Genomic DNA, 14,223 nt, shown 5'->3' with positions numbered 1-14,223 from the left:
AAATTCAATTGATTGATTATGAGGTTTAACACGCCGAAACTACGCAGGTTATGAGGTGCGCCGTAGCGGAGGGCTCCGGATTAATTTCGACCACCTGGGGATCTTTCATGTGCCGAAATCTCAACACATGGGCGTCTTTGTTTTTCGCCTCCGTCAGAAAAACGGCCACCGTGGCTGGGATTGAACCCGTGACCTTCAGCACAGCAGCACAACGCCTTAGCCACTAAGCTACCGCGGTCGGGTGAAAAAAAAAGTATTACAAGCTTGCTTAATGCAATGGCATGACGTTAGCAATGACATCAGCGTTCCGCGCATAACTTTCGCGAGGCTGTTTGCGACAGCAAAGCCACGCCTTTTCTTGCCTTCAGATCGTTTTCGCGGGTCTACACCAAGTTTCCCACAGCAGACTACTTTGATGGCGAGTCCGCAGGGATGAAAAACCCCGGGACATTCGTTTCCCTCTCAGAACACGCTTCGTCGGGCCGCGCTCATGTTAAACTTGCTCGTCGCAGTTCCGGGCAAATACTACGGCGTCGTCGAGGTAGACTAGGAAGGTGTGCCATTTTCTGAGGCTTCCCCTCAGCTGCACTGGTCACTGCTGTTTGCAATAGCAAAGCCACGCCTCAATTTTGTTTATAATGTTTTTAAGTCCACATTCTATGAAAAAAATTCTACATGCGCAAAAAGAATGATCAAAGCGGTGCAGATATGAGAAAGTTCTAGTTTTTAGTCTAAAAATACAAGCACATGCAGTACTGGCAACGTCACACTTGAGGCCTCCGGATATGACGACAAAGAGCGGCGGCCCTACAGTTGGCTCAGCTTGAAAGTGTATATGCCATTATTTTGACCAAACGAGCCTAAATGTTGCCTTACTGCTTGTTTTTTTTTAAAGTAAGCATAAAAGCTTAACCGCGGGCTCAAAGAATACAAAAATCTATAGAGACAGTAACAGAGAGCCTATGGCTCCGCTTCGAGCACGTGTGCCTTTCCATGGCGTGTTACGATGCACCACTGTTGACATCGCCTGGCGTCAGCGCGCATCGCCGAAATACACGCGAACTCGTTCCTTCGCACGCCGTATGCTGATGTCTATTCACGGCAGATATTGGCATCGATGGTAGAGGAGGCGTGGTCAGGGAGCATAGCAAAAGTGGACGGCAGCTCCCAGGTTATCAGTCCGTCTCTAAGTCTAGGGACATGTTTTAGCACTGGGAAATGCTGTTCCGTTCACTAAAAAATAGCAACATTTTTTTTCTCTAGCAGTGATTGGCTGCCTTGAGACAAATTGAACCAAACTGTTTTTGTTGGCAAGCTATTATCTCTTGGAGACAGATATAATTCTAGTGGCACATTCTGTACTTCGCTACCTTTGCTTGCGTCGTAGAGATTGCGATCGCGTGATGCTTGTCATGAGGTAAATATGGAAGCTCTAGCTATATTGCTTCTAGTATTAGCAAGATGGGGGTTGTCTGCAAGATTGGTGCGTGAGACACAAGCATTCTCACTGCCAGAATTTCTCAAACATGACAAGAAACACACACCTGGCAATATTTGTTGACTATATAGCTCTGTGCTTAATTTTTGCAAGCCTCACAGCTTGTGTATATGGTCGAGAGGTAAGAAGCTGGAGTACTGTTTTGCAAGTCAGTGGTTCTAATCCCGCGTTTTTTTTTGCTGTGAGCGTTCTATAAGGTTTTTTTTACCAGAATATGCAGCTGCTTCTTTAACCTTTCTTTGAACCCACAAGTGACGTTCACATGAAACCTCAATAGCAAGGCAGCGCTGAACATGGCTTCACACTAAATTAAAGAGAGGTAAAGATGGTACAGAGTTCAGACAAAGAGGCATAGCAACACCCATCGACGCAGCGGCAGGCACGTCACTTTGCTGGTCTCGTGTGGCTGCTTGTCCTCTCCTACTTGCCGGCACGGTACCACCGAACGACAGCGTTAAGAAGCGCAGAAAGGAGCTTCCCAGGTCAGGCCACCATGGGCTTAAAACTTCCAGGACGTATTTTTTGCCGCCCTCATTTGTCCCGCCATATGACATCAGGGTCAGTGAGAAAGTGAGCAGCGGATTTCCAGTTTTCGAGAAGAGGGCAGTGCTCTATTTGCTTGTATTTTTAAATTTAAAATTAAACAACTTTTTTATTTCTACACGGATCTTGGCATTTTTTTTTTGCATCTATCCCTGCACGACACAAAGAACAGATGTAGTGCCCAAAAAGTACCTGAAAGAAATGTGCTCTGCTCGAGAAATTCACGAGGGACAAATCCACACACACAAAAAGGAAGCAGACAAAATGTGATTTGACAGACTAGCAATTGAATTTTAATCATGAGTGATAGAAAGATTCCACTTTCCTGCAAAATGTCTTATATAGGCAATTGGGGCATTGCCTTAATTAAAGGTTTAAAGAGCACCCTGCGCAATGAGTTGAGAGGGAGTTATTATGTGCGATCTTGCATCGCACGTACCTTCCATCATAGCGAACATATTTTCATGATTCTTGTAGGAGGTGATTGCTGGGACGACTTTACCCCAAAATACATTACGAGTAGTCGAGGGAAAGTGCTGCGGGTCCCTTCGATAGGCAAGGGTGCGAGAAAAAGCCCACCAATGCCTACGCAAGATGCTGTGTAGGGACATTGCTGATGAGATACCTCTTTCATGTGGAAAGGTCTGCATTGGGCACACTGGAAGATGTGTGAACGTGCGATTGCGTGAACATGAACATAACCTCTCAGTTGAGAACTGCACAAGTGGGCATAACCCCATCCATAGCTCTGCAAGCGCATACATGACGCTCTTAAAAAGCAAGTGAAAATTGTCCAGGTGCAGTGAGATACAGGAAGCTTAGCACATAGGAAAGAAGGGATTCAATTGTGTCAGTGACATTTCAACGGGTCTTCATATGAAAGAGCGTATGTATTAGGCTGTGAACTTTCCTTATCACATTTTTTTTTTGCATGCAAGTGGAGCCATGTACCTGTGGCCTGCAATTATGTGTTCTTACGCTGCCTAAAAGTTAGTTGCTAGTCATTGCTTGTTCTCACCAGCTACTTTCTGTGATTGTCAATATTTGGCGCCAAGTTCAAGTATCGTTAAGATGTACCAACTCGCCAAACACGTCTTTCTAAGCTTGAAAGAAGGGATGAAATAACCTAAAACACAAAGCAATCACACTGTGCTTCACGGCTATGCTAAAGAACCCACCAGTAACTATTAACAGCAGGTATTATCTAAAGCCTAATAAACTGCATGTCAATATCCTCGATTTTAAGATGCAGAAATCCCACAAACCTTGTGAGATTAGCAGCAGTGAAGCACATATTTCGCCCACTCTCATCCACAGCGGTTGTGGCAGGATCAGTAGCAAGGAGCTCATGCCAGGCACTGAAAAAAAAACAAGACCACACATAATTTACGGTACTTTGAAAATGAAAAATGGACAAGCAACCAAAACGAATAGAAAACCGGGCAAGCATTTTGAATGCTTGAGCGGGGTCACAAACTGTTACAAAATTGTAAAAACAATTCTTTTTTAAGATCTTTGCAGCAGCCATAAAAATTTTGGAATTTGTTAGCACCAGGAAATTAGTCTGTAAACAGGTCCTCTGACACAGGGGTTCCCTCCCACAAGTGTTGCAACGTAATGAGAGCATGCTTGTCAATCTTCCCACGAAAACCTGCCTTGAGTTGTTCGCAACACCCAGAAAGTTTCCTAGATGCCACCCATCTCTGTCACAAATGAAAACATCTAGAACTGACAACCTTAGGTTGTCCAGTGCTTCATGTTCAGACGATATACGAAAATGCTATAAATCAGGGGTTGGCAACCCGCAGCCCATGGGGCAGTATTATGTGGCCCCCGGCACAATGGTAGACCCCTTCTCCTCTGTCCCTTTCTACCTGAAGGCCGACATGGCAGTTTTGACCTCAACTGGCATGAAAGCTCGTGACATTCGTGCTGGAAATAAACATGATAAGGATTGCTATTCTAGTTTTGTACACTGCTTTCAATTTCCTCCCCAAAATTTATTTGCCTGCAAAGCCCCCCTCCCCTCCCAACCAATGTGCCCTCCGGCCCCCTCCGTGTCCATTACATTAAACCCGGCTCTCCGCCTTAAAAGCTTGCTGACCCCTGCTATTCAGCAAAAGTTGCAAATTTTTAACCTGTCACTGCTTGTTCAATTCGAAGTGAATGAAAATAAGTAAGATCTCTCCTTTGTATGCATCACGTGAGCATACAAACCCATTAAACCCTTCGTAATTTCAATGAAGGGCCCATGAAGACTTGCTAGGGTTGAGGCTAGGCCAAGTTGATTCTAAGTTGAAAAAGACGAGACTGCAAAATGGGCGATACATCAGACAAAGAAATGAGAAAAAACACATGTGCTGTTGTTTCTACTTATTTCTTCGCCTTTTGTGTCGCCTGTTTTGGGCATTTCCTTCCTTTTCACGCAAGACGACAGCAGACATTTTTTTAAAGACTGGGCTGTAGCTTATGGCTCTCGACAATTGTGTTCAATAGAAAACACTGGCGCCATCACTGAAGGATCTGCGTTTTCTCAGAAGGATCAGGCAGAGTAGGCCACCTTGGATACGTCACGGGAGCCCTGACATAGGCAGTTTGAGGAGAGGCACACATGGCATCACACTGATCTCGATGTCGAAAGGAAATCCATCCTTAACGTTTTCGAGCATGCACATATTAAAATTGACTTGAAATATGTTCTTCCGAACACTTACAGGTTAACCTTCCTGAGGGGTATCTCTATTTAAAACGAAAGCTTTTTATGTAGTCATCTGTGCTTTGAAATTTTGTGCCAGCACTCCTTTGAGGGGAGGATTGAAGTTTTCATTATTCCCCACACTATAATGTGGCAAGGGCCCTGTGACACACTGGAAGGCAGCAGCAAAAAAATGGGCAGTCAGCAAACTAGATTCCTCACCATTGTGATGAAACTAAATCTTTGGAATCGCTGATCAAACAACCTTGCAGAGCTTATCAGTGTTTTAAGTGCAAAATGATATAGCCATGGTGTTCGTTCTTGCTTTAGGTGCTCACTCTGAGTAGAAGCAGGCAACTGAAGCTCACCTGAACCCTCAGGGAGTTCCAAGAGAATGCCAGGCATGATTTACATGATTTGCTGAAAATTCTTTCAACTTTAAAAGCTGCCATGCAATTGAAGAGCCATCCAAAGAATGGTGCAACATCCTACCATTTGCAAAACAGCTTTCTTTCATTTTATGCTGCTCTCCTTATGCAACTGCATTGCAGCTGTTTGTCCGTCATCTTATCATTAGAAAATATTGTTAATTTTGACATGGAGCCCTAGAAGTTCTAGCAAAAAGTCAACACAACTGTTTTAATATTCAAATATTTTGGTTGTCCCCACACCATCCCTTAATTGAGATTAATACCCTAGTTACATGGCGGAAGTAACTGTAGTTGCGTTTAACGGTGGTTACTAAATTTTAACTGCGGTTATCGCAACTGCAGTTTTGGCTGTTACATGGGAAATTCCAAGTGTGTCGACAGCGGTCACTTGGTTGCGAGCGTAACAAAAATAAAGTAACAAACTTTTAACCTCATGATAAAAACCAAAGACGAAGCAGTGTAGACATAAAATATCGTTAAACAGTTGCTTCAGACCCAAACGCGACGCACTCGCCCACGGCGAAAAAGGGGCTTCCCCATCAGCTCGCGACCGGCTTGTTCTCGGGTCGGTTTGGTGTTGGGAACTTGGTATCGCGGTCGATATTTGACCGGCGCTATCTCTACAACTGCGAATTACAATACATAGCACAATTTTTAACCTTTATAATATCCACTTTGTCGCATGTGGAACTTCTTTTCCGCGATCAGATTGATTTCGAAGAGGGGCGACAAGCTGTTGCTGCCGTGGTCTGGGCTGGTTCGAGCCGCTTTCAGTGCCGTGTGGACAGACAAGCCGGCATGTTTGCAGGAACGGCCGACGTGCGCACGGATCGTTTCTGAGCGCTGAAAACGCTTCATGATTGCCTGCTTTGTCTATTTTTTTTTTGGCAAACGATCAGCGGAATTTACAAATTTAGGCTTTTCTCATAGTTGATCGGGTGGACCGGGAAACGAGCTGCTGCTCACGCGCGGTCGTGCCGACTGCGAGAGTGACGCAAAGAGCACAAGCTCCTCTTGGGGGCAGCTTCGGGGGCCCCGCTATTTGAGGCCTTCGTCTTCTGCGAACGCCAGGTGATTTTTTTCACCTACGCTGATGCGCCGCCACTTGTGTGCAAACTGACTTGTGCGATTTTTGAACACTGCGGCAGCGGCAACTGCGGTTAGCGTAACCGAACTGAGGTGGCCAAGCTCAGATTGCGTTAACCATGGTTAGCGGGGTAGCTGTGCCCGTGTAACTAGGGTATAAGTGTCCCAGTCCACTGTGGGAAACTATCAGGCGAGTTTTACTCATTACATAACCAACTGAAGTGTGTGTTAAAATAGGCCATTTCAATCTCTCATTTGGAAAAACAAAGCCCATGAAATGTGTATTTTGAGAACACTTACTGATACAGTTCTGTCATTATTAAGCATCATACTACATTTCCCCCCCTGTAACTTTATCAAATTAAAGCAGTGCATCTCAGCCGTGCTGCAGTACATTAGCATTTATTCGAATAATCACTAACATCAAAAAGCCTCATAGCAGCCACTGAGTAAAAATGTTTGTGCGAATGACGGGAAAGGAATGCTTCTATCATGAAAATACAAAACCTGGACCTCGTACTTACATTATTGCACTTTTTACAGCCTACATACCATTGGCTTTATTTCAGTTGTCTCAATTACGGCATAGTACCACATTTCCTCTTTAGTCTTGTGTAATAAAGCGAGGATATTGCAAGAAGCACACACCGCAAAATTCTGCGCATAGGTGTCCTCGCAATGTTGAACCTCAAAAAAAAAAAAAAAAAGCACACGCAATGAGAAAACAAACAGGCCCAATTTTTTTGCACTACGGCTATGAATGGTCAGTTGCCTAGATTGTAAAACTCTGCTGCCCCAATATTGTTGAGGCCACGGAAATGGCAGGGAACAAACTCAGTACGCTCGCACGAGCTTTGCAGCCACAGAAATTGCAGTGTGCAGTCGTAGTTGACAAAGAAAGATGCCAAAAAAGGTGTGTATGTGTGTGTAGGGGGGGGGGGGTGAGGAGGGGGCATCAGTAGTTGCTCAGTAAAGCCACCAGCGGTTGTCTTGCAACTAAACTTGATTACTTCAGGCACCCCTGTCTCCAGGGACCTGTCAGGAGAAATGCACACATGGCTTTTTCCACATCGGCATAGTGAATGGCAAAAAAGCAGCTGCCTCTTGAGCTAGTGCCGCAGCACTGACAGGAACATTGTCAGCTTGTTCTATTCCACGGTTATTAACACAGTAAGCTTCTAGCCAACAACAGAGGTTAGAAACTTGCACAGGATACTAAAAAAACTGAGCAAGCCTTGTCTATACAGTACAAGAACTTCTGAACTTGTGCTTGGTTGCTGCAGTGAAGTTTCTGAGGAAGCATAAATAAATGCTGCTTAAAAGACAATAAAGATGAATTTATGTTGAATTTACATTGGGAATATTTAGTTCTTTGTATGATTATAATTTATATTTCATCCAGCTGCCCCCAAGTAAGGAAGTTTTTAAGCGCAGACTCGATTTCAGAGCACACATCGTGAACTTGTGCGAGAAGCTGCATCTTTCATGGTTTTCGATAATGCTATGAACTTTCTAAAAATAAAGCACCGATGAGGTTAGATAGTGCCATTACCATCAAACAGTGCTTACTCAATTGCATTCCAGACGATTTGTCTCAGCACCAAGGTTTTGGCAAGTACAATTTTATTCAATGAGTCAGCACCCTACAGCTTAACAGTGCACTAGAGAGCGCACTCATGGTGAGCGAGAACTAACTGCACGGCGGGTTTGCCCATGCTGTGCACAGGCTGCAAATGCACCGTGTCGCATGTTGTCTTATCAGATTCATGGCCTCTGAGTGGTATATTTTGTCATGGCAGTCCTCTTGAATATAACAGCTGTACCCACATTTTTCACTTTTTTTTTTCCTCCAGCATGCAGGTCGGCATGCCTTGAGTGAAAATGTGCAAAGGCTGCTTGTTCGAGCGTCACTGTACAGTTGTTGAGTACATAAAAAAATAACAAACACAAGATCGTTTTGCATTAAAAACCATAACTAAGATTTTGGGGGTCCCTGAGTGCTTCCGCCAATAGATTATCACACCCAATTGAACATATTTGAATGTAGCACCTTTGCAACAATACGCGCTGTCGTACGCTGTTTTTAGAGCCCAGTTATTGATTCCAATCCCATTATCTATCGCTAATTTTTGTTCCCTACAGGTTAGCAGTGTTCATTTTATAGACGAGAAACAAACAAAATTCAACCCTTTTCTAGTGCTACAGCTCAGCTCTGCGGGGACGGTGAGACACACAGCTAATTCGTAGGGTATAGGAGTCGGGTGCAGCAATTGACTGGAAAAAGTGTGGCACAGAGAAATATAGCTCCACAAACCGCGATTTCGGTGAGAACCATGCACAGCATGGTCCACTTTGCAGCCTGTGTACAGCATACGCAATCCTCGCATGCAACTAGCTTTCACTCGCCTTTAACCCACTTTCTACTACACTGTTATACTGTGGGTTGCAAACTGTTGAATATGAACTTACCAATTTTCAAATCAGATTAGGTGTCCGAATCAGCCATAAGATACGCAGTCCAATGTGGCTGGGGCCGTGGCTGCTCCCGCTGTCCCCCGGGAAATGCCTGCACAGCTCACACCAATCCCGGGCAAATGGCGCCACCCTGAGAAGGTTGGAAAATTGGGGTCTATAGTCAGGGCGCCTACCAAACTGATGCGTCAAAATTTCCCTAGTTTTTCAAAATTTCAATCAGTGCTTCAGCAAATTGCCATGAGCAACATGAGTTCATCCATCTCTAGGCAGTCTGAAAACGTCACATGATGCTGTCATGATCAAGTATGCTGATCAAAACAATAGAGGAGGTGAACAAATATCATACATTTGATCAGAAGAGCAAGATCTTGATCAGAAGAGCAAGTATATAACCAACAACAAAATGAAATCATATTTGTGCCCGATCATCAATGAGAGAAGCTTTTGAGGTATTAAAAAATGATGGACTGTTTCAGGTACCCCTGCTTGGTACACAGGGGGGTTGCGGCCAAATCATTAGGGAGCACTGCCTTGCTGCCCCAATATCTACCTATAGTAGACCATGCAGGAGCACAAGCCAGCATGGGCTACTTTAGGTAAACCTACCCATCCGTACCTGCCGCAGTGGCTAAGGCATTGCGCTGCTGAGCACGAGGTTGCGGGTTCGATTCCTGGCTGCTGCGGCCGCTTTTCTGATGGAGGCAAAAAGCAAAAACGCGCACGTGTACGAGATTTCGGCGCACGTTAAAGATCCCCAGGTGGCCAAAATTAATCCGGAGCCCTTCACTACGGCGCGCCTAATCGCCGGCGTTGCGTCAACGCGTTAAACCCCACAATCAATCAATCATCATCATCATGTACCCATCCGTACCATTGATGCATTTTATTTGCCAGGGCTATCAACATTTGCCCCCTCATCCCACCAAAAGGCTCTGATAAAAATCACGTGATTACGTTACGCCGTCGGATTGACTGATTGCAGGGTTTAACACGCTCAAGCTGCACATGGGCTATGAGGCGTGCAGTAGTGGAGGGCTCAAGATTAATTTTGAGCACCTGGGAAACTTTAACTTCTGCTGAATCTCGAGACAAGGGTGTTTTCGCTTTTCACCTCCATCAGAAAAGCCGCCACCGCGGCCAAGATCAAACCTGCATATATGGGCTCAGCACCACACCTTAGCCACTGAGCCTAGCTGTGGGTGCATTATGCTGTCAGTGTCTCAAACTTGCGAATACAGTAAATGCTGCTTAGGTACTAACATTACCCTATAGTGCAAAGAACCAAACTCTTGACTGCACCTAATTTACATTGTTTTGGTACAATTTTTTTTTTCACATCCTTCGCACACTATCTAGCCAAATATATGTTCAATATGATGACCAGGCGGTTGATGCCTCGCCAGAATTACCACCCCATCAACATGTGCGGTCACTTTACTGGCCCGAAAGAATCTAAACCGTCAATTCTTGAGAAAGCGAACTCATGATCTTGAGTAGCATGTGGCTATGCCTCATTTAAAAACAGAACCCAGCATGTAAACTTTTGTCTGCACACATTTAGAGGCACTAAAGCCATTTTATATAGCTGAAAAAAAAAATTTAATTAATGAGCAAGAATAAACAAAATATGGCAAAGAAAGCACAACGGTTCGTTTCGGTTCGACAAAAATCTATTTGGTTGAAATGATTGATTGTAGGGTTTAACGCGCCGACGCAACGCAGGCGATGAGGCGCGCCGTAGTGGAGGGCTCCGGATTAATTTCGACCACCTGAGGATCGTTAACATGCGCTGAAATCTCATACACAAGGGCATTTTTGCTTTTCGCCTCCACCAGAAAAGCGGCCGCCGCAGCCGGGAATTGAACCCGCGACCTTGTGCTCTGCAGCGCAACGCCTTGCCACTGAGCCACCGCGGCAGGTTATTTGGTTGAACTGAATTTGAACTCACACAACAACTGAGCCTGTGCGCATAATGTAAGCACTGTGCTCACAGCATTTTGAGCAGTCACAGTATGCAGTCGACATAAAGAAATGAAGCATAAAGATGCCTCACTCCAGGTGCCACCAACAGTGCAGCTCAGTAGCATAGACATGATCTTATTTCAGAGAAAGGGGTGGGTGAGCTTGAATGCAAAAAAAGCGAAAGAAATTCATTCGACAGATCAACTTACAACTCAAGTTCACAAATAACTTCGGGACCTTGCACGCACACCCAGCATAATTTCCCCAGTTTTTTTTTTATTTTGCTTAACCCGTCGCAAAACAGCGGGCTGATTAACTGACCACTGACAAGGAAGCCATGTAAATTCAGTGCATAGATAGCGCCAAAAATGTCAGGAGTCTGTATTCACAGAAAAGAACAGTGCGTTCCTGTATCTGCAAGAGATTCAGCTTGACTAGCTCACATTCACTGGAAGCATGCAGGCTATGCTGCCAGAAGTGTCTGCTGAGAGCACCATCACTCCACTGGCGCGGCATCCAACATCCAATGCATAGTGCTCAGTGACACGGTAATACAGAAGGGTCCATAGGTATAGAGGGGATATTGTGGCCGATATGCATGCATATATGATATGCTGCTGTCAGTTACCGCTGGTGCAGCTACACAGACCCGAGTTTGGCCCCAGCTCCAGCATTCCAATTACTTCTTGCGGCACTGGGACTGCACCTGCAAGACCTTGTGCTTACTCACATTACAAGCATTATGACTTAACAGCTGCCCAGCCTCAAGGAGATGTTGAAGGACTCTTCACCCAGAAAACCTGGTTTGCACAGGCACTACATCGTGTGCAAAAGAAATATAAAACAGGAATTCACTTTCTGCTTGTATAAAAAGCTACATTCAACATAATTCAAATGTCCTAAACATGCAGAGCACCCTACCGCTGAAAGGGCTACCTACTACTATTATTCCTGTGGTAATGCAAGAATAAACAACTCCCACAAGTTAGCTGGCCATAATTCCTGCTGTAAAGGCCCCACATCACTCAAACGCGTACTTCTAGGTCCAGTTTCTATTTCTGGGTTCCTATATCGGTCACATAAATGCAGTACGTACCTGCTATTGCTTTTCATCTTGCCAGACAGCCCCCGTCCTGAAGCTCCAGCCACTTTTAAATGAAAAGGTTGCAAAGAAAAGTTACATAAGCACAAACGTCGTTACCTGCCAAAGTTAAAAGCTCACAGTACACTGCACATTCCGAGAAGTAAGAACACTCACTCAATGATTGTTTTATTATCAAGACAGTTATGTCAGAAGACCTAACCACAGAATTGATGAAAGGTGCTTAAAACCAATGCTATGTAAGCGTAGATAGCGTTTACAGCAATGTGAAATATACTCCGCCTAGGTGCTCCTGAACTACAAACTGTTTGAAGAAAACAAATAGTTTCCAAAGAAAGAGAACGCGAAAAAGGGTCAGGAAAGGTTTTCAGCCAGTAACAAGACAATAAAAAATATCAAAACTTTCATTGCCAAGTTAAGCTTTTCAAACTATTTCCGGTTTTCATTTTTCTCAAAGGAAGTTTTACGTCCGATAAGTTAAGCAGTCGCACATGATATTTTGCTTTGTTCAAAGTGGCACAGCTATCGAAATAAAACATAAGCGCGGTGAAACCGCACGGCCGCATATAGAAATAGACCTTATGCGATAAAAACCGCATACGAAACAAAACACATCGATTCCTCAGGATGTTATCAAGAGCACCGGCAATTATTTGAAGCTTCCTAAGGCCCTCCGCTGCGCCCACCACCTGTCCGTCAGCAACGCTAGACATATCGAGCAGCACCAGCAACTTGCATTTAGCTTGCACGAACCACAGCGTGAGACTGACGCGGAAACGAGAAATCAAGCCAATAACACGTTTCTGGCACCGAACCTTACTCGCGCTAGAAAAGGTCCAGCAAAAAAGAACTTACCGAACTTCTTTGTCCGGGCACAGGAAAACGCCGCCGTTCTTCGATCGTTTGCCGCTGTATTTCAGCTTATCCTTAACCTCACGTGTTTCCAACGTGGCAAGCAGGCTTTATATACAAAGGGCGAACACAATTTACGACGGTATATCACACAAAAAACATGAATAACAACACGGACAATGCGCAACCACGGTCGACCTCGTTGCCAGCACTCCATGGAAAAATTACATCGGGAACGACCGCAGCGCCGAAATGGCCAAATACATGAGCAGAGTTACGATGGTTACGACTATATATTTTAATTCAAAGTGATCATACAACATTGCCAAATTTTTCAATCTTCAAAGAAATATTTATTGAAAATTGTCATTGCTTTCAGTGCTCACAAGTATTCCAGTTTAAATAGAATCCTGATCGGAAGCGACTGCAGCGCCGACACAAGAGCAGAGTTCACTCTTTGTATTTTCATGCAAAGTGATCACACAACATTGCAAAATTTGTCAATCTTTAAGGAATTATTCATTCAAAATTATTATTGCTTTTTGTGTTCACAAGTATTTCAGTTTTATTAGGCTCCTGATTGTAACTTTCCCGATCGCTGCCTTCTTGCTCCCGGTCTTTTCCGATTGGCTGCCAGTTTTGGCCAGAAGATCTAAGCCAATCAGGCTGTATTTTTGGCGCATGGCAGCGCCCTGAAAAAACCTCGAACGGGGATGATGATGGCGAGTAAAAGTCTTTGAATCGGGGTGGCGGCATGTTCCATTTCACCTGCCGCTATCTCTGGCTCTGATTCCCTGCGCCGTACGCGGTCTCGTGGACTTGTCTCGGTCATAACCAGACAAAGGAAAATTCACGTGTGCCTTACAATGCTTTTGAGCTAGGACAAAATTTGGCGTTCGGCCTGCTTCAGCGCAGGCTTGCACGGGAGTCCTGAATCATTCGGCTCGCGCGTTTGCAGACCGTGATGTTGCATCGATCATTTGAAGGTGTGATCTGAGACTTCAGGGTGCGTAATCATTACCGAGGGAAATCTTTGTCGCAGGTGTCTCTCGCCTTACGCTTTTTCAACCACTTGGTTGGTAAATCTATAACTTCTCGTAAAAGGTACAGCGTTTATGTGAGTCTTTACTGTACTCGCACAGGACTATTCACTAGCATTTCTTTTTTTGTCGGGTGTTTTCTTCGTAACTTCTGCGAGGAAAACTGGGAGGGAGGAATACCTTTATGATACGGAGAAGTCAGCCTGGAAACAAGATGGCTTGATGAATGAAAATGACGACAAGGAATGCATACACCAGCACAAAAAAAAAGCACATACACTATCAGTACTCTAGAAACGCAAATCTGAAAGACGCACAAACGCGCACACAGTGCAAACGTTCACAGAATTTCCTCAAAGCGCGGTCACGGAGAAAGGCAAGGCCTTCGCAGCCCTTGTCGCAGACGCAGTCGTATGCTGTGAGCCTATGCTAACGCTGAGTTTCAGCACACAGGGCAGGTTCAATGTCCTAACGAACACTACAAGAGTGACAGAGAGGTGATACTCGTCTCGTCTTATGCATGCAGGTAGTCGTTGGCG

The 14,223-nt window shown here is 44.7% G+C and overlaps 1 long non-coding RNA gene across 2 annotated transcripts; it reads right to left on the bottom strand.

Annotated features, from left to right (window-relative positions):
* Positions 1–8,758: 8,758 nt before the first annotated feature.
* On the bottom strand, positions 8,759–12,756 carry LOC144166339 (uncharacterized). 2 transcript variants are annotated; one of them, XR_013321648.1, is made up of 3 exons: positions 12,648–12,756; positions 11,787–11,838; positions 8,759–8,858 (listed from the first exon to the last, which is right to left on the bottom strand). It is a non-coding gene; the product is annotated as an uncharacterized LOC144166339 (long non-coding RNA). The 2 variants fall into 2 exon arrangements; XR_013321647.1 differs by lacking the exon at positions 8,759–8,858 and adding an exon at positions 11,155–11,396.
* Between the last annotated feature and the right edge of the window lie 1,467 nt (positions 12,757–14,223).

This window comes from Haemaphysalis longicornis, unplaced genomic scaffold, assembly GCF_048455015.1.
Source record: "Haemaphysalis longicornis isolate Haplotype H1 unplaced genomic scaffold, Haemaphysalis longicornis Haplotype H1 scaffold_17, whole genome shotgun sequence".
Classification (NCBI taxonomy): Eukaryota; Metazoa; Arthropoda; class Arachnida; order Ixodida; family Ixodidae; genus Haemaphysalis; species Haemaphysalis longicornis.
The sequence above is the reverse complement of the archived record's forward strand: the minus strand, read 5'-3'. Positions and strand labels throughout refer to the sequence as shown.